The sequence below is a fragment of the Epargyreus clarus genome, unplaced genomic scaffold (genome assembly GCF_041222505.1).
Source record: "Epargyreus clarus isolate Ecla_fem2 unplaced genomic scaffold, WU_Ecla_fem_2.2 ptg000026l, whole genome shotgun sequence".
NCBI lineage: Eukaryota > Metazoa > Arthropoda > Insecta > Lepidoptera > Hesperiidae > Epargyreus > Epargyreus clarus.
Genome location: NW_027332233.1, coordinates 6,863,111 through 6,882,994, shown reverse-complemented (window position 1 = coordinate 6,882,994; position 19,884 = coordinate 6,863,111). Strand labels below are relative to the sequence as shown.

At 33.5% G+C, this 19,884-nt stretch overlaps 1 protein-coding gene across 2 annotated transcripts in view; it reads right to left on the bottom strand.

The window, feature by feature from the left end:
* Positions 1 to 19,269, bottom strand: part of nemy (cytochrome b561 family member no extended memory) — a 96,299-nt gene extending 77,030 nt beyond the window's left edge. For both annotated transcript variants that reach the window (XM_073087839.1, XM_073087837.1), the window contains exon 1: positions 19,138 to 19,269. The gene's annotated coding sequence lies outside the window, so the exon portion shown is untranslated. The remainder of the gene's footprint in view (positions 1 to 19,137) is intronic.
* Positions 19,270 to 19,884: the final 615 nt, after the last annotated feature.

The window sequence follows — 19,884 nt, the reverse complement described above, 5'->3', positions numbered from 1 at the left end:
CGTAAATCAAAAGCCCCGAATTGAATTAGGTATTCAGTTCGTATCTGTTATGATTTTAACCTCTTACATAGGCCAAATAGCCTAGCTACTCATTTTGATTGCGAGATTAAAACGAGAGGGTTCAATATAGGTCAAAAGGCAAGGTTTTTTATTCACGAGCTCATCTCTTTCATTTATTCATTCAGCAACTAAATTAAACGATATTCTACGTTGGGTCCATTACACGCTTTGTAATTAGTAAGAAGTGAGTTTTGTACAGTGATACAACATGTCGAAATGTCGATAATATCAAATCCTATAATATTTATGTATATGATATCTAAAAAATTAAATATAATATCGATCTGGGGTGACGCAACGAATCTCTAAAATTTGTAAGCGAAAAAAGGATCTCGTACTGAGGTACCAATTGCATGAATTATCGATAATATCGTGTGAACATAACGATATTATCGATGTTTCCGAGCCTTCGAAATAAAAATAAATATTTAAAAAACCATCCCTAGTGTTGTACACAAGCATTGTTAATTATTTTGAAATAGAGTATCACTTTATGTGTTCTTGGTTTCCGAAACACAATGAGAAAAATGTCGCGGAAGACACCTACCCTCATTTAATTTCCTTTCCAGCACGCCACGACGCCGAGACATATACAAATGAAAAACGGTGGAAACCAAACCTATTATAGTGAAAAGATAAACTGCTTTTCCAATTTAATTTATCTTCTGTGTTCTATTTTAGTCGATGTTTTATATTAAAAATCAATGTAACAAAACAGCTGTGCGGCAGCTTCAACATAATTATATCTTTTTTGCCATATTATAATAGCGCTAAACAGCGGTATTAGCGTAAATAAATGTATTTTTATAAAGGTATTACAAATTAACTGTTATTAATAAATAACTAATCTTAATCAATAATTACCTAATAACGTTTACCTAAATTTAAATTTCTTTGTCTGCTTTAATTGTTAAATTTCCTAACAGTGATAACAAATATATGTTTAAACACATCATGTTTTTATATTACAGCTGCCTCTGTTTTCCCTTCAACGAGATACATATTAATGTATGTAAATAACAAGTAATTTCACTAGATATACTTACATTCGTCCCGATATACGTTTCAGTTTGTTAAATAAAAATTATACTGTTATTTCAATGCACTTTATGTACTTAAATACGAATTGGATGAAATGCTTGCAATTTGGGACACCGACGAGTGGTCTTGTCCCGCTCTACCTTCCCTAATCTAATTTGCTTTGCGTCGGGACACTGGGACGCATGCCGAATTTTAAAATATAAATGAATATATAATGACTTGGTTTTCCGAGTGCTTTGTCCTTAAAAAGCTGTTTATTAAAGGAAGATTATGAATTATGAAAAGGAAATATGAAGTAGGACGCATAAAATAAAATTGGGAATGTTAATCAGTTTATCTCGTGTCCGTTCCGAAAACCATGTATTCAACTGCGATAACGTTTTAATTAGCTGCTAATTCGCACGCCCGCTATTTTTTAAACTAGTAGGCCCGTTTCACAATAGATGGCGTGCGAGTCGTTTTACGAAACTTTAAAACCAGTGGTTCCAGTAGTACAGGTTCTTTATATCATGTTAACGAGTACTAAAGATTTTTTTAAATCTCGCCATGCGGTCCAATCCCACACTAAAAATTGAATGAAAACTTATCAGGTTTTAGGTCGTAGACGTCATAATTTATTGATTTTTCACTCCCATGTTAGATACGTCACCTCGATGAATTTTGTATACATTAATGGTACATCGAATTTCTTTAGTGCACTTTGTAATTAACTACACACGTACTATGCTAGCAGTGTATGTTGATTACACGATTCCCGACCGTGCCGATCCACACACGAGACGTCTACCCCTGCTTCCTACCCTCATTTAATTTCCTCTTGCTTCGTCAGATACGTACCTAGGACAATCGTGTTAAATGACAGAAACTTAGAGTAACATGTGTCATTGGAGAAGTTACTACGAACCTAGGAAGATAGTAATCATTTAAATCAATAAATGTTTTGATGAGTTTAGTTAAGAATATCTGTACTACTTACATTGTATGCAAACGTACAATATATCAATGACAGAAATAATGTATACCGAACCTCACCGTCATATTGACCCAACCTAGCTTACCTCTGAATAGTAAAGTTGATTAATTAGGTCATACTAATATATCGAGAAATACCTATTATTCGCTATAGAACGTAAGAATAAGTACAACTATTACGTTTGTATATGAGTAAAGGTAGGTAGGTCGGTAGTGTTGCTTATAATGATCAAATTCTGGGAAGTAATATTATGTGACAAATTAAAGGAAAAGGAAAATTTTGAAGAAAATACTTATTTTTTCATACATTGACATACTAATCCTTAAGGATTATACATAACAAATGATTTATGTATAATTCTTTAGAAACATACATAAGTATACTATTGAAGAATTTGCTGGTTAATCAACTAATTATTCGATGTTATGACCATGACTTACGGCTTAGTATGAGAAAGTAATAGTTTGGCAAATAAGTTACCGCCGTTTTTAGGATTAATTTTTTAATAGAAATAGATAACTGATTAAATAGTAAATTTTTATTGTGTGTTGTTTACAACTTCGTTTAAACGTTAAATATGATTTTCTTTATCTCTCTGATTAGTAATCACTCAGATTTGACTCGAAAAAGTCATTTTTGCAAATAGTCAACTTTACGTCTGTATTAAACGAAACTCCGCCCATAGCAAGTTAAATCTACTATAATGGTCCTTAAAATAACCTTAACTAAGTCGGACATAAAAATATAAATTCTTGGAGAACAAAACGTCCGCTTTCGAATGATTTGAAACATTGAGCCAAAAAAATTGTTAATACACGAATTGTTTAAATTGATGAATGGCGGGAACTTAACTGCCAAATTAGTATGAAAAAATATGTATTTTCTTAAAATTGAGACTTTTCCTTTAGTTTGTCATTTATCATTACTTCCCAGATTTTGATCCTTATAAGCAACACTATCAGATAGTGGAATAATATAGAGGGTGTATTTTTTTTCAAAATGAACTCGTCCGATTCCCGGTTAGGGAAAAAGTTATTTTAAAAAAGTAATGATGCATTTATAGTTTTTATCAAAATCGGCCTCGTAACTCCTTTCAGCATTTTTCGCTAATCCTTATAGTTTCGGATTTGGCCCTGAAGGCCCGTTTTAAAAATTCACCCTGTATACGATAATAAATTGAAAAATGTTTCAGCCTTATTAAATCTTTCAAATCAGGATACAGCAGACCTTAATACTGCTGTTATAAGGCAAAAAATAAAAATGGCGCTAGAGTCGAAACACGAAAAATTCTACGCCTCCACAATTTAAGTACTATTTTCACAAACAAGAACAAAATTTGATCCAGTTCGAGTGTAAAACGAAAGAAATGGCTGGAAGAAAGTTTCGAGGCCTGAAACATGGAAACACTCACATCATGGGAATAACGCTGAGTGCAAAGCGTCGTAAAGTGCGGTCGCGTGAAAACGAAGTGGGAACACATCTAGAAATGAACCCGTTTTATACAAATTCCAAATTGTTTTAAGGGTAAATTTGTACGTTTTCCTTACACTTTATTCCTATACTATAATCGACCTCAAGAGACACTACGTACCTATTTGGAATATGTTACAATGACCGTGGATGTCAGTGACCAAATATCGTATGAACATGCTCATTTCATTCTTCATGCTCTTTCATTTGTTGCTTTTATTATGTAGAAACTATAAGGCCTCAAAGGAGATGGTAGGACCTTCCAACCATTAACAAGTAATAATTTAAGGTGGTAGAACCCTCTGTGGTTCGACTCCGGCGGCACCACCGCCACACCTATTTCTGCCTAATAACAGCAGTGTTAGGCGCTGCTGTGTTCCGTTTTGAAGGGTGTGGTAAGGAAGACATACTTTTCTGAGGCGTTTCAGCTTAGTCCTCAGGGGTAGCGGCGCATCTGTGGCCGATCTCGGGTAGGAATATCTAATCCTATCTGGGGTTGATTACAGATGTCCATGGGCGGCAGTAGCTACTTTACATCAGATGGACTACATTCTCGTCTGCTACTCTTATATTATATATAAAAAAAAAATTACGTTTCTATATATATATATATATATATATATATATATATATATATATATATATATATATATATATATATATATATATATATATATATATATATATATATATATATATAGGTATTTGTATCGTACACTGGTGGCAATACCTAGACCTCTTATTTCTGCTTATATTTTCTTTAAACGCAGAAAAACAAGAAGGATCACCTTGTGCCTTAGAGAAACAATGTCTTTGTAGACTAACTAAACAATCTGATTAACCCTACGATTAGCCATCGTATTCCTTGTAGACATGACGTGACTTAAATAACGGAGTCAAAGGAACTCTCCCTTTGAAGCATCCCTGAATCCATTTGAATCTCCCTTTATTATTTATAATAACATTGGATGTGTTAACTAAGTTATTGATTACATTGAATAGTTATTGGAAGGCATAAGGATAACAACTCTCCGTTACAATTATTATCTTGCTTCGTATATATAAGTACAAGACATTTATATGACACGGGGGCGCTATGCAATTAAAATAGGCATAATTTTAATCGTACCAGAGCCTTGAACAAAGAATTCTACCACCTTTAATGGGTAACACAAAAGAATTTGAAAATAAAACCTGGAAAATTCTTAATGTTTAGGCTGCTGTACAATTACAGAGAGCATACGGGAACAAAGCAGGAACATCGTCGGAATGAGGACAAAAGTTAAGCCCGTGTCGATTGTAGAAACGCTTCGTGTTAGAGATGTTAGTTACATTACTGAAACGATTTAGATGAATGCAGCTGTAGCAAAAATACAGCTAGCTTAATTACTCGTTTTTGCAACGAAATGTGTTACGAATTTGAAAAGATTGTGAAACCTAGAAACGACTATGAACGAATAATTGCATTTTGGAATATTGTCTAATAGTTCAGTAAAGAAGTAAAATTATGTCAAATAACTCTACTGACATATGTTTATAGATAAGGGACAGAGTAACAAGCAGTAAAAAACAATAAAGTTTTTTTAGGGAACTAGTAGTAATTTACGTATACCAAATAATTACTTGTTTAATCTGAGTGCACAAAAAAGAAAAACACAACGCCAAGAGATGAAGTAATAAAAGTTGTAATTTAAAAAGCAAAAAATAAGGTAGAGAGATGGAAGAAATGTGTATATTCAACAAGAAGTAATCGCCGAAACTAATCTTACTCGTATTGCGAGTAGTAAAAGGGAAAAAACAAGTATTAAGGCTAGGAAAGAATAACTCCGAATGCTGGAGGCGAGAACAAAGATGCGAGAGCGAAGCGTCGGGAAACTGGGACAGGAACAAGAGTCAAGTCCTGCATCGATTGCGGAGCGCTTCGTGCTATCTATTCTTCGTATTACAGAAATGTTAAAATTCTGCCTATTTCTTTATTGGTTACTGTTTACATATACGCAAATTATATTATGCTATAAACGTGTAACAGTTTTTATTTCTCAAATCCCCCCACAATCATTTTAACGTACTCCAAAATTGATCTGTACTCATAGGTACAAAAAGTTTTTTAAATACATAAAGGTAAGGAATACGAATGACAACTTTTGACATTTTTTAAACTATTTGTATCGCAAGTATGTAATACCAACATAGCATTATGAAAGAAAAAGGCATATGTTAAGATATTGGTGAAGATTTTTAGGCTCTTACATTTTTTTAATAATTTTCAATACCTCTTGATGTGTCTCATTTTTAAAAAAATAATGTCTACATAAAAATGTCGTTTAAATTTCGTGGTGTCCTATTTTCGTAAAGTCGAATCACCGCCACATGTGGGCGACATGATTCAGGATGGTGAGCCCCGGAAACTAAGATTTCCAGATGATTATTATCCACACGCGTTCAAATATTATTGTCCCATTCATAGACACATTTTTATATACAATAAAAAGGCTGAGATTGAACTTTGATTTTGAATATTATCGTTTTGTAGTATGAAAACTTTAATAATAAAATATTTTAAATAATACATTTTATTTAGTGAAATCCACAGATATACATCCTTAATATTGTGATCACAATCAGTGGTCCACTGGTCACACAAAAATATCAGTAAACATAGACATTACCAAAAATCAGTCGTTAAATTATTGGTAAGAAAGGTATCATTAATTTTCTGCCAAATTATAATTTCTCAACAATATGCAATTCCGTATATTTCCCACATTTTAATAGGGCCATAAAACATTCAACGGTAAGGCAGAGGTATATAACGTTCCCTTCATATCGGCCCGACCTTTCTAAGTCCTGGTTATTCTCATATTATGAGGCCTTTTAATTAAATAACAGGTGACCTCCTCTGTAAATGTCAGCGAATTACTCGTAAATGGGTAACGGCGGGAGCTACAAATATTACAGATTTGTAGAGCAAGGCCCGTGAACATTGAATTATATAAGGTAATTGATTTTGTGTTTGAAATGCTGGATTTTGTGTTGGCTGAATATGGTGTTAATTTATGTTATAACATAACATAACACTGACACGGCAGACGTTGTGTTGCCATATAAATATAAAATGTTAAGGGTGAACAACCTTTATCACTTAGGGGTATGAAAAATAGATAGTAGCCGAATCTCAGACCTACTGAATATGCATATAAAATTTGGTGAAAATCGGTAAAGCCGTTTAGGAGGAATACGGTAACTAACATTGTGACACGAGAATTTTATATATAAGATAGAAAATTAGGATGTATTCTGCCTGAAATGAAATGAAACCTCCCTGCCATCATCTCGTATGATTAATACCCTGGGCGTCCCTGGGTCGACCACGATTCTGAAGACCAAGTTCGAATGCCTTTAAATATGTACTTCATCATGTACGTTTGCTTTATAACCAACATCTTGGAAACCAACATAGAAAATATCAAATTGCTGCTTCTTTATCACGTTAATATTTTTTCATAAAATCATAAATTCAGTTTTAAGAATCAATCTTTATAATTCTCGATATTTTTTCATCGATTTTTAAAGTTCGATCGATTCGAATCGATTTCAAAATTGACTTTGGAAAGAATGGGCATTTTTAATGAAATGCAACGAAACATTTTAAACTGCACTATTTGCGCAAATCCTTTTGCTATATGTATTAATTGAATTATGTCTTGAACTTAAAGTTCAGTGTTTAGTAGTTACTATCATATTGGTCATAACAAAACTGTTACTTGTTACATGGCATTTAGTAGAAATACGTAAGTTCTCGGAGCAACGCTCCCAGTGACCTCATCTGAACATCTGTTTAAGAAATCTGATCATATCTATGTCATCTTTTCATAATAATAATATGCTTATTACTAATAACTAATTAGTCATGGATACACTAACCGGTTTATATTTTAACTATTTATATGTGACATAAAATCAAAAAAATTGTGTCATTCTTAAAAATAAATTAACACTATGATGAACGAATGAACGAATTAATTAATTCTTATCAGTTTACGGTGTGGAAAAATCTAATTTTCGCACATCATATAATTAGTAGTTCATTATTATAAAATCGATTGAGATAAATACAAAATGTGATATTTTTATTTACATTTTTATTCCAAGCCAGCGCAATCAAGATAATGTGTTTATGCGTAACCTTAGCATAAATATCCAGAGACATTACGTAAATATAGAAAAGCAGAACATGTTTACTGCAAGGAAGTAAAAAGCTTTCACTTACGACGCTTAATGTCTGCGAAAATGTTGCTAAAGCCGTGTTTTCACTTATTCTGAACAGTGAGCGAGCAAACATTCATTCGAGCGGTAAACGAAACGAGTGAGCAAATACGTTCAAACTAAGCGAGTGATTGCTTGGTCGCTATGTCATAGTGAAATCAGTTTCAAAGGATTCCATTGGCTTCCAGTGTAGAATCATCCTAATTTGAACCGCGTTCCTCGTTTCCGCCTCATTGCCTAGTCTGAAATGGAGACAGACTAAGTCATAATGAGTAGGTACCTTTAATTAATGAATTAAAGGTACTCATTATCAAACTATTACTATCCCGCTCTTGAATATTTCTCCTCTCATAATTAGAAAGGCCAAAGGACAAAGATAATAGCTATGAAACCAGCATAGTCCTTGACCATACGTTTTTATTCACAATTAATAAATAAACATAAAAAGCCTATTTCAATTAATATACTGGATGATTTTTTAAGTGTGCGGGGATGGCAATCTTGACAATACGACATGATTAGGTACCTAATACTTCAAGGGTAGAATTAAATACAGGGTTACAAAATATGAAAATACTGGACGGCATTCAATTTGTTCTACTGGCGCTGAATCGCGATTTTTTCGCATTGTCACTCAAGCCGAATTTCTCATGCTGACCTCTTCATTATGAAGCAAAAGTTGATATCAAACGAATGAACGAGCTATACATTTAAATTGCTAAAAGCAAGAGTGATTGAAGTTAATAGCATGTTAAATGACGAACTTAAGGAAATAGCATATTTGCATCAATATTTATTTTTAATTTTCCAATTATACATTAGAAAATGTGCTATATTAGAAAATAAAATGTTATATTCTAAAAATATGTACTTTAAATAATGATCATTACAAACTTGACATGATCATTATAATATGTGTTTGTTGACTTTCAAAAAGTATATCTTTCAAATAACTTTCAAAAAGTATTCTATATGAATCTATTTTGAATAAATGAGATTTGAATTTGAATTTGAATTAGATCACGAGATAAATTACAAAAACGGAGACTAAAAAAAAATTTTTGAAATACGGCCACCATTTTGAAAATAAAGATTTAAAAATGGCGGCCGAGGTACACCACTCACCAGTCTCATCCCAAAATCTCAACTTGAAATTCACGGTGACGCGTTTTATTAAAATAAAAATAAACTATGCGTAGTCGGCGATTTTAGTCCAGACTATTATATTATACGAGTAACAACACAATTATGTTAGTTTTATGATGACTACACGATCTGTATCGTACACACGGTGTATTGAAAGGGCCGGAACAAAAGTATTAAGATACGAGTGTTTGTAAAGACTAATGAATGAAGAGGAAGCTCGGGGTGTATGTCAGACCCCATGTATGTCTTTTGTCTCTATCTCTCATTCAAATACGTCTGCTATAAAAATAATCGAGCTTTTTAGATTTCATTTTTGTTACAATGGTTCAGGAATAAGCGTAATTTAATTTGCTTTTACAATCTTGTTTCATGAATTTATCCACAATTGTATACTATTAAAGTGGGTAATTTTTTAACACTTATCAGCCAATACTATGTTTAAATACGTAAATTGATAATATACCTATTATGTGTATATTACGAAAGATGATTCAGATACTTATGCCATACAAAAGAAAACAATAGGGAACAAGGAAAAGAATTATGTTCCATCCACATATTTTGATCATAAAAATACCAAAAATATCAGCATATTTTAAGACGAGTACGTATCACACGGGATGAATTGAGCTCATAGGGAGTTTCATAATTCGATCAATGCTACCAAGTCACACAGCGAGTTGCTAATCAGGGTTACCGCATTCATCATCCTGCCTGTTACTGTTTCAAATTCCCGTGCCAGTCTCATACTGACTGTGTATCCTGTGGCTGAGTATACAAGGGCAATTATGACTTGGCAGCAACGCGAGGAAGCGGACAATTTGATATGGCCTCAAATCATTCCGATGCAATGGGGAAGGCTCTCCTACGCGCTGGATCCGGACCACCTCGTAACTCCACGATTTATGTACTGATAGGAACATGTGTCCAGGATTTAGGGATGTGAGGTTTGCATAATGTGGAATGTGCTGCGGTACGACGTGAACGGAAATGTTTTTCTGCGTAGATGAAAATGGTATGTGTAAGTACATCCTTTGGAGTTTTTTTATGCGAACGCTTTTTACATCTGTGTGGATATATATGGACTCGTTTATTGTGGGTGTTATGAATATCTATCTCCCTTAATTATATTTAAATCCATCAGTTTAATATCTACGTCTCGAGATCGAGTTCGTTTCGGGTGCTGACCAAAGTTAATAAAAAATATTTTTCTTATTACTTAATTAATTACAGATTTACAAAATTATTGAAAATATTTTCCTTAAATATATCATTTAAAGTTTTAAGCTTAAAATGTTTGTCTGTTTTTCAAATAAAAATGAAATAGAATTCCCGGATTCCGTCTATCTCGGATCGCACTACATGCGATACTTACATTGACAATTAAAGACCGCGTGGTCAACTCTGTAAGATTATGCAACATAACGATATACGCATACTTTGATAATGGCTTCAATTAGAACTGAAATGTTAGTTCCCAGAACATAAACCGATGTTCAAACCATGATAGAATATCATTATTAAACAAGAGGATATTTGAAACGAGAATCGCCATACTTTGCTATAGGATAACTTTTAGATAGGGTTAGACAGCAATTACGAAGATAAAAATGTTGTAATTTGATACTTACGTAGGTTTTATCTAACGGCTAACCAATGAAAAGTTATAATTAACGACAGTTTTTACTTTTAAAGAAGAAAGAAACTAATGATAGCTCAATTCAGTTTAATAGACTTTAAAATCTGTTATTAAAAATCAATCCGTGCATTTTTTACTACCAAAGATCAAAATTTGATATCTTTAGTAGGTAAAACATTGGAAAAAGCAGTCTATCATTTTAATAATTAGCGTAAACGAATTTAGTATTCGTGTATGTGGATGCGGTAATTCGATGCCCATAATAAATGACTTATATTTTTAATGTTTAAAATTTTATTTCTTATGGGACCAAACAAACTATTACACCTTATTTATATTGCCGTACCCAGTTTTCGCTGCCAAATTTTAATAAAAGGTAATATTGGTTTTTAATGAATCCCCACGGAAGTGTTTTTGACGTGACGCTCATTATGGAAATGAAAAGAAATGACACAATGACGTGACACTCCCGTGACAGCGTGACGCAGGGCTCTCTCGAAGGGCATGAAATTTGACATTGTTGTCACATAATTAATAGAAAAATGATATTAAAGTCATTAGCGCTGACGTAATAATAAAATTATTTTTTGGTCACCGAATTATATTACTGTACACAATGGGATAACCTACATAAGTATATCGGTTATTGTATTTAATTTAATTACTTTGTTTTTTAATAAAATAGCAGGCTGGCAAGAAATTTTACCACAGACAAGTTAATTTATGAGATTTTTTGTTCTACATAAAGAATTTTTATATAAAGCTTATACTGCAAGACCGCTTTCTTACTTGTACTGAAAGAAATAACTATTACTTTTGTAGCAAACATTTATCACTCTTTAAGAAAATCTTTAAGAAAAAAGAAATTACTTTTTCTCAATATTTCTGTCTGTTAAAACCGTTGTACTTTAAGGTACATTTAAGTGGTGGTGGTATCGCCCCAATAAAGCAAAAACTACTAAGAAAATAGAGCACTAATGGAAACAAAGTGGCCGTAAGAACAAAAGACAAACAAATTAAGGCATTACTGTCCTTTGCACGGCGGGGAAGAGATCGTCAGAGTTGAAGCACTTCGAGCGGCCTCTTGATTACGTCCTACCGTAAGGACTCACTTCCAGAATAAAATTAAGCCTCTAATATAAATCTTATTTCAACGCACAAAACCATGTTTTACAGCGACAACCCATGGTTAATGGCTTGAAATGATCCCTCTTATTGACGTGCCCATCCTTGCCGCGTTTGGTTTAATCTTATGGTTATTTTATGGCAAAATGACTCCCGAAAACGTCGCATTTTGCGTTCATATGCCCAATTCTACGCCCTTCAATGAACGAAATCGTTGAAATGTTCATTGGCTTTCCTTTACTTTTTAGCTCTAAAAGATTATTTGCACACATGAAGTTTAACTCAAGTTTATAAGCTTCCAAATTGCTGTGAACAAAAACAGATTTAGCAAGTTGTCAACTAAGTTTGCGTAGTTGGAAATCTTAGAAATAAGAAGAAAAATCTTTAGAGCTAGAAACTTACAACGAAAGGTGGTAGAACTCTTTGTGGTTCGACTCCGGCGGCACCACCGCCACACCTATTTCTACCTAATAACAGCAGTGTTAGGCGCTGCTGTGTTCCGGTTTGAAGGGTGTGGTAAGGGAGACAGACTTTTCCGAGGCATTCCAGCTTAGTCCTCAGGGGTAGCGGCGCATCTGTGGCCTCAGGTAGGAATATCTAATCCTATCTGGGGTTGATTACAGATGTCCATGGGCGGCAGTAGCCACTTACCATCAGGTGGACTGCATGCTCGTCTGCTACTCTTATATTATTATAAAAAAAAAAAAAAGAATTCGTAAACAGCTAATAATTTCATATTAATGTTTATGGTGGCATTGTAGGTTCACAAGCATATAACTAATAAAGTAACAATTCACGTATACAAATCTGCAACTTCGCCTAGTGAAGTGTGTATAGTGAACAATGTGAACTACACAAGGATTGACTTGAACACGCGCTTACCATCATAACCAATAATGCATATTATATATGAGATACGATCTATTAAAGTGTATAATTTTGTGCTACCTATATTTACTAATGAAATTTTGTAGAGCAACGTCGTAAAATATACATAACATTTAATTTGCTTTTAGACTCGCCAGAAACGGCTCCCGGAAAAGAAGGACCAAAACAAACCCGCATCCTAGTCTGGAACTAACTAATACGCAATCTATTTCTGTAGCCATCATCCAGACAGACCTATCGATACACGACAATATCCTTTATAACAAAAGGGTTAGAGTTTATAATTCCAAGACACAGCAGATTGAAGAACTTTCGCAGGAAGAACTTGAAATGAATCCAGCGTAAATATTTATAAAAGTCTACGAACACTCCGTGTGGTCGTTTTATGATCGTTCCGCTTACCTTTGTTTGTTTATTTGTATAAGCAAGTGTTTCAGAGTATTATTAGGAATATTAGGTAACGAAATACATACTAAATTTTAAAAAATGCGGCATGCGCTAAGAACGTATAATATTTACATTTTTAGCATTTCAGGCAGAATGATGATTCATTCGCATCTACTGGACTTGTGATCGTCCTCCGTGGGTTAGTTTGTATGATTCTTTTACTTACGAACTTGTAAGATGTAGAATGAATTTCTACCACTGTTTTCCATAGGCACCGTGACAAAGGTCAGCAAAAAAGGCGCAAATGTCTCTCTTTTTCTTGTAAGTAAAATGTAATTTCGTATTTACTCATATTTGTCTCTTTGAATGCCCACTTTATGCAATTAAAACTTTTGTAACTTTTGATTTTTGTAGCACTAAATGAAATGAATTAAATTGTGTTTTATTCTCTATCATTAACTCTAACGAAGCTGGAACAGAAGGCTAGTAATTTAATAATCATATTTCAAACAAAACGTGCAGCTTTGACCCACTCAGACCTTATTAAATAATCGCGTGAAAATATCTCGTTACTCCAATTATATTCGTTTTGAGAGCGTTTGTTTCATAATGAAAGATGGCCTAGTTTAAAACAGGTAAGGACTTTAATTTTTTAAGCCCGTCTGTAGTAATTTATTTAAGCTTTATTATCGTTTTATTGTAGTACACCTTTAACTGCTTAGTTATTTTTAATAATTTATGTGTAAACTGACTTTATACTATAACATTACATTGAAATTAAGGATTTAGATTTGAATTAAGTAAAATGTAACTCTGGTTACTGGTAACTATATACATCGATTCTTGTAACATTCTATAAAATATAAAAAATGACTTACGCACACTTATGTTAATGGTAATTACAATATAATTGAATACTTTGTCGGTAAAGCCATATTTAGTAAACGTATTATAATACTTAATTGCATATTTTTTCGATGTGTGTAACGATGTGTGTGACGACTATTTTTTGCCCGTGGCTTTACCCACGTGGCTCTCGTTTACCACATAAAACATTATCTTATGTGTTAATCGAAATTGTAAACTATCTTTGTACCAAACTTCATTCAAATCCGATTAGTAGTTTTGGCATGAAAGAGTAACAAACATCCATCCATCGTCCTCCTTTACAATATAAGTAAGATGAAGATTGAAAGAGGTACTTAGAGCGATTTTAACATCACTTTTACTTATCACTACAACTGATTAGTAAACTTTTATTAGAACAAAACAATCTCGTTAACATCTATAATTGAAAATTTCATAAATTAAAATTCTCTTACCTCCACGTCGAACCAACTTTTGCCTGAAGTTAATTTACGGTAGCCCACTTTCGCACAAAGGATATGAAACCAACAATACACCATAATAAAGAATGAAAACGCTGAAATGAAACCGGCCTATTCATAATGGCCTTGTAACAACCATTTTTAGCTTCTACGAACTACGGAAACCGTAGCGGTCTACGAAGGTAATTAAATATTTATTTGAAAAATTAAAACTCTCAATAATTAAATTGCTTTTGATTACTGCTAATAGTGATACATCAAATCGGAGTAATTTGCATTGAGGATGAACTTTGTATGCAAGTGGAATATTTTCAACGATTCATAATATTTAGTACGTCTAAGCATCGTAGATTAACGTCGAGTAATATAATTTTAATAATATTATTCAATTACATTAATAATAAAGAACGTCACTTTTTAAAGATAGCCTGATAACTAAAACTAAAATTCTTTGTATCCTAGATGTACATACTCAAAGATGAGTACACAAATACCAAAACCGAGCCCAGAACATTAAATTCGTCATTTTGATGACTACAATCGAACCTGAGATCCTTTAAGTCAGATCCTTAGCGATAGATCCGCTAGACAACTTTCCAAAAAATATTATATTGGTTCACTGTAATCGAAAAGTGAAGTAGGTGTTTTAAGAGAGCATTATTAATCTGCATTCAAGCTATTATTTCAACTTGAAACAGACAATGCATAACAGAAATAGGTATGTGAGTAAAGTAAACTACAAATATTTGGTTCGTAACAGGAAATGCTTGCGCTCTGACAGCAGACAGCGGACTGGACGTGTAGTCATGTATGCAATGGTGTGAACGAACAAAGATAATCGATTTGTACAGCCAATAACACCTGGCGTCCACAATAACCGACTGTACTGAAACAGTAGTAAACTTTGTTAATATGCTTGGAATGACTACGAGTTTTTAAGAGCTACTGAAGATGTGACTTTCTGGCTCAACTCCAGTGACACTGCTGACAATATTAAGAACCAAAATAAAAGATGCCTCCTACACTCACAACCAAAATTAAAGAGTTGTAGCGTTGTTTTGCTCTAACTAAACTGGATTTAGACTTTAGCTTTTTGTACATAAATTACTTAAGTATTTATATATTTTTGATTCAGATTGTACGCATACCTCGTACCTGAGGAATTTAGAATTAAAAAGATGATAAAAGGGGAGTCGTTGACCCACAAAGAGGTTCGCTAGAATTTAATGACTTCAAACTTATACCAGCATTACTTCGCAGAATGCTGAAAAAATCTTTCAGTTCTCTAAAAACATGGAACATTATGGCGTCTCACAAGACATATTTAATTGGAAAATGTGGATAAAGTTAAAAATTTAAAATTACAATTAAACGAAACGAAACTCGTAAAATTATATTCTTGTTAACAGATAACACTTGCTATCTATTATTTAGTTTGCAGTGTTCTAATTGCGTTTAATTATATAAATACCGATGTAATAACATAGAAATAATTATGACGCGTATCTTGAGTAACTATTACATGTGTGCGTTGGGTATCTACATTGCGATTCTTGAATTTGAGCTATTTCTAAGAAATTGCAGTATTCAACGAATGTATTCAATAGTACAATTTCTTGGATAAATAGAAATTTGATAAGTTTTTCAATGAAGCACGTAGGTAAATATCATACTAACATTAAATTTAGTATTTGTTAATACTGAATGTAATAACTAATATAAACGTTGTAGATATCACCCGAATGATGTTTATGACGATGTTAAAATAGAGAAATGATACCAATAAGACAGAACATTTACATTTACTCACAAAACCGGTACATACAAGGGGTAAGCGAGAATACAGATGTCGGTAAGACATCTCTACAATGAAACGCTCTCCTACTAATTATTGCCAAGTGCAGCCGACATGCATGTGCGATGTGAAAGTAACACGTGACTCAAATTCTAATGTTCAATATTAGGGAGTATTAAGTGCACTTGTTCAATGTATTTACGTATTTGTTCATACTTTAAAGTAGAGGAATATGCAGTCCAACCAATCACACGTGGTTGGTGCTGCTAATGGACATGTGTAATCGACGCCAGGTGGTATCGAAGTCCGACCGAAGTAGACACAGATACCATGCCATCTCTGAGGTCTAACTTGGAATGCTTTCTTTCCCTTATTATTGTTATGAAGCCGAAATAGATATGGCGATGGTGCCTCTACAATCTACAAAGGGATTTACCTATCATCTAAAAATATGTAAAAATAATATTTTTTAATATAATTAAATTACAAGTAAAATTTTAATTTCACGTAAAAATTTAAATACGTCCAGGACGACAAGTTTTCGTTGATGTGCCACAAAAGTACCTAAAATGAGAAAACTACCAATTCTTTTGGGAATTCGTCATACCTAGTCACAAACATACCCATAAACAAGCTTAACATTTCTCGAATTAAAACCGGCAAAAGTTTCGAGCCGTAAATTTTTAACTCCCAACTGGATCGTACAGCGGCATCGCGTTTTAGGTCAACAATTTTCCTTTTAAAGTTTGCTATATTTTATACATATTTTTTTCTAGTATGGATGAAGCGAATGATGTTATAGCGATTTAGCCCACTAAAGATAATCAATATCTTTTTCCAAGTTCAAATTAGGTACCCATTATAAGAATGTGGAATCCATGTTGGACTTTTCGGAACTTTATAACATCGAGATCAATTTTAGAACGCAAACAATAATTGCTTCCTTTATGCCGCTGGCAAAAAGAGTACATAATAAGATAGAAATAATATGACTTGGTTGGTAGGTAGGTGTCAACACAATTAATTATTTTAAACATTTTTTCCGAATATGTAGGTAAGTATGGTGTATACATAGTAGAATACGTAATGAATACTATAATTATGTAGATAAGTAAAGCGTATGATCTCATAAGCTAAGAAATAAAACTTGGAACATGAATTGTAATCAACTCCGTGACATTCCGAAAGTAAACATCGCATTACAGAATATTACCTAATATTACTCTACTACGGACGAGTTGAACATAACAATTCTACTAACAATGTTGCTAATAGCCAGACTTTGTTTGGTAATTAATTTTGGTGAGTTAGTCTGATGTGTTAGTTAGATGGTAGTTGCTATGTAAAGGGCTCCGCGTTCGATGCACGACCAGGCAAATACATATACGAGTATAAATGATATAATTTTTGCTTCGGTCTTTCAATTTATCTTGTGCTCGTAGCATTCTGACTATGAGAATTTTAAGTTTAAGTTTTAGTGTTTTAAAGTATTTTTCTCGCAAATGTCTGTTTGATAGATTCACTGTATTGAGAGATTTCGGCTTAATAACTTAACTCTATTCATATAAAATACATTATGTTATAATGACGACTTAAAACCTGAAATTAAAAACCATGTAACCTTAAAATTAAGTACAATATTCGACGTATGCGCTTATATTTTTTCCTTGCTGTAATCATACTAGTATTTAAGATTCATAAAAAATAGGGTAAAATTATGGTCTTGTGAAGAAATATTATTATAAGGGTTTTATATATTTGTTTCATCTCATATGAGTTGCTAACCTTACCACGCCCATCAAATCTGAACGCATCAAACAATGCTACACGCCAGAAATGAAGGCGGCGATAAAATCAGCGTATTCACCTTAACATTGTGTTAAATTGCCCACTGCCTTATTTATAAAGAAAATATACTTATAGATACACTATTGAGAATAACCTCTAAAGAAAATGTTTAGTAGAACTTGTCTTCAGTAGATCCATATCTCGTAATAATTGAAGTTGCAACGCAACTAGAGTCATGCGTAATTAAACCCGATGCAGTTTCGATGAGTCAAATATAAATTAGTAGATAGTAAAATATAAATTTAGCAGTGCAGCGTAATTTGATAAAATATGTTTATATAAAGTTCGCTATTTCATTCAGTAAATCACTACGAAACTGCTTTATATCACAGCGTGGTCATAATCGTTTTTGCAGATTAAAAATAACAGATATTTTCAAATTTATTGATGTTGAAAAAAGAGCTATGATAGTACGATTTACTTTCTTAGATATATTTTAATTTAGTAGGTAGGTAGGTAGGTAGTTTTTATTCGGGTGTAAATTTTCTAACTCATAGCATCTTAATATCGACTCCGTAAGTCATTGTATTCGTATGTGTAATGAATGATTCCGTATATTTTTAACATGTTTTTTTAAGTATTAAGTTAATGTTAAAGGTACTTACGGAGAAAAATGGCGCGTATTATTTGACAATTTCTCTGTAAATTTTTGTAATGTTATCAGATTCAGAAATAAAAGTGAAAATCCTTCTCTACATTGCATTTCAGCAGCCCAAATTATTTTCAAAATATTACAGACTTAATTTATTCTACCACTGAAAGTTGAAAACTATTTAAAAAATCATCGTTGTGCGCTTTACGACCTATTAAAATGTGGGTAAAGTGTACCGAGTGCAAATTCATTAAAATTAATTAATTTATATACGCCGGCGTTATTTCACAAAGAGCGCGTAAACGTACGAATTGAGTTCAAAACGAGGTATAAAATGGAGCCCAATTAATATCGCGGCCAACCGCCCGCTGTAGGTGTACGTCCGTAGAGGTAGAGATAGCAACATGGCGAGGGATGCTGCGCGGCACAGCCTCCATAACGGGCGTAGTACGTCCCGAACAAAGCGACCCACCCTACCCGCTTCCTGTCTCCATTTCAGCGCCTATTCCGGTCAGGACTTCCGGTGCACATTTCATGTATTAAACAATGGCTGAAATTATTTTAAACGTCGATACGAACACTTGTTTTATTAATTACTCGTAGATAAACGAAGTAGCCGAGATTTAGGCGAGAAATAGAGCGTGTGCCGTACGTGTGGAGTCGGCAGCGCGGTCCGCGGGATACTGGCAGCCTCCGAGCGCGGGGGCGCGGGGCTGCGCGGACCACGCTTTTCATTAAGGACGAGCTACGCCGCCGTAGCTACGGTCGCCGCCCCGGCCGACGCGGAAAAGCTTCAGCCCTTTTGATTTATCCCCAACTAGCCCAGGGGTCGCCTATTTTTCAGAACGCATGTACCTCGTACAGCCAGAACACACCTCGCAACCGAAACGCTTTTATCTGCACGTTTTTAACAAATATACTCATATCTCACACCCGGTAAACTGAAAAACATTTAAGCATCAGGATTTTCGCGCTTGAAATGTAGGTTGCGAGAAAGCTGAAAGCGAATAATATCTCTATAGATATAATTTACTTGTAATTAAGCTGCATCTCTCGTCATAAATTGAATTTTATTAAAATTCTGGAACTCTGGATTAAAAAAACTGGACTTTCCAAAGGAAAGAGGTTAACGGTCAGGATAATGACTATTAAAATTCAACGTCATTCAAAGTCTTGTAGCATTTTGTTTTCTGATTTATGACGAAATTGGACCAAACGTAGGTTTTAAAAGAAGTAAAATTATACATATATTTTGTTAACTATTTATCCATAGCTTTGCGTTAAAATATGGTAAGAAAAACGCAACTCCAAATTAGTTACTCAATA